The following is a 2305-nucleotide window of genomic DNA, read 5'->3' as shown; positions in this document are numbered from 1 at the left end:
TGGGGGGCAATCTGCACTAGCCAGCAATTTACCAGCCTGGGGGGTTTCTCTGGGGTGGGTTTGTTTCTCATAGAGCCAGAACCTCCAGACATAGGGATTAGACAGCGCAGCAGTGAGTAAAGTCAGATGCGTGAGGCATAAAAGCATAGGTAAACTAGACATAGGTAAACTAGACATGGCTATGGGGGATTGCGGCGCAGGGTTAGCTTTAAGGGATTGTTTTTAGCTTTGTCTATAGTCCATGTAACCGGTGCTCCAGACGGCTCGAGAAGGTCAGATGTTGGGTCCACTGGTTTGACGTGTGTGTAGTGGATCCACGAAGCGATGCCTTCTACTTTGAGAGCGGTGGGAGTAGTCAGGAGTACCTGCAGTGGTCCTTTCCACCTGGGTTGGAGAGTCTCTTGCTGGTGGCGCTTGACTAGGACCCAGTCTCCTGGCTGGAACGAATGAGGTGTTGGCGGAGGTCCTGTTTCGTAAAGCTCTCGTAGCTTGGGCCAAATTTCTTGGTGAATTTTCTGTAAGGCTTGTAGGGAGAACAAGAGCTCAGAGACATTTTTGGTTTCAGATTTGAGCAGGTCATCTTTTAGGCTGGGAACCAGGGGTGGGGGTCTGCCATACATGATTTCATAGGGGGTGAGGCCTAACCTATAAGGTGTATTGTGGGCCTGAAACAGAGCGTAGGGGAGAAGTACTACCTAATTAGCGCCAGTCTGCATAGTCAATTTAGTTGAGGTCTCTTTTAGGGTCTGATTCATCCTTTCTACCTGTCTTGAGCTTTGGGGCCTATAAGCACAATGTAATTTCCAATCTGCCCTAAGAATGGAAGCTAAGTCCTGACTTACCTTGGCAACGAAAGCCGGTCCATTATCTGACTTTATCTGGATGGGGAATCTATACCTGGGGAGAATTTCTTCTAGAATTTTCTTTGTTACCACCTGAGCGGTTTCTCTCTTGGTTGGGAACGCTTCAGTCCATCCTGAAAAAGTATCTACAAAAGCAAGTAAGTACCAATACCTATATTTCCCTGGCTTTATCTCAGTAAAATCTACTTCCTAGTAGATACCGGGCCTGGTTCCCCTGAGCCTTTTTCCTGTTGTAGCCTGTGATTGAGAGTAGGCGTTATTCAGCTGGCAGACTTTGCAATTGGTCACGATGCTGCTGGCCATCTCGGCTATATGTCTAATCTTGAGCTTGGAGCGTCTGATCAAGTTTATCATCCGCCGGGCACCCAGGTGGGTGGTTCGGTGGATGTGTTCTAACACTTGTTGCCCTAATTTTTCTGGCAGGATGGTTTGGTCATTAGTATCAGTCCACCACCTATTCTGGATCTGTTTTAGGGGAAGTTTGTCGATCCACTGGAGATCTTGTTCTGAATAATCAGGGAGATATGTCAGGTCCCGGGGGCCTGGATCAGGGAGCTGGAGTGCAAGGAGTTGACTGGGAGCCTTTGCCACACTCTTTGCAGTTTGGTCTGCTAGAAAGTTGCCTTGAGCAATCGGAGTGGTCGGTTACTGAGGCCCTGGGCAATGTACGATAGCCAATTTCTTTGGTTTCCACAAAGCAGTTAAGAGAGCTAGGATCTCTTGTTTGCTTTTTATTTCTTTTCCTTCAGCTGTTAATAGTCCCCTCTCTCTGTAGATAGCCCCATGTGTGTGCGCGGTGGCAAAAGCATAGTGGCTATCCATGTATACTGTTAGTTTTTTCTCTGCCCCTAGGGTGAGGGCCTGGGTGAGTGCTATCAGTTCGGCTCTTTGGGCCGATGTCCCTGGAGGCAAGGGTTCCGCCTAGGTTACCTCAGTCTCTGACATTACAGCCGCTCCTGCATATCGCTGGCCTTGGTGGACGAAGCTGCTGCCATCAGTGAACCAGATGAGTTCTGCGTCGGGGAGCGGACGATCTTGCAGGTCCTCCCGCACCCCATGCACCTGAGCCAGTATCTCAGTGCACTCATGGAACGGGGTGTCCAAGTCTGGATTTGGCAGCAGTGAAGCAGGGTTTAAAGATGTTGGGGGCAGAAAAGTTATTCTGAGGGGGTTTAACAGCAGTCCTTGATAGTGGGTGAGCCGGGTGTTACTTATCCATCGGTCCGGTGGCTGCCGGAGGATGTCTTCAATGGCATGCGGGGTTGTAATGCGCAACTCTTGCCCTATGATAAGTTTGTCAGCGTCTTGAACCATTAGGGTGGTTGCCGCGATTATCCGGAGACAGGGTGGCCAGCCAGTGGCCACCGGATCTAACTTCTTTGACAGGTAGGTGACTGGTCTCTGCCAGGGGCCTAGATACTGAGTTAACACAGCTTTTGCAA

The sequence above is a fragment of the Colobus angolensis genome, unplaced genomic scaffold, assembly GCF_000951035.1.
Source record: "Colobus angolensis palliatus isolate OR3802 unplaced genomic scaffold, Cang.pa_1.0 Scaffold48, whole genome shotgun sequence".
NCBI lineage: Eukaryota > Metazoa > Chordata > Mammalia > Primates > Cercopithecidae > Colobus > Colobus angolensis.
Note: the sequence above shows the minus strand (reverse complement) of the source record.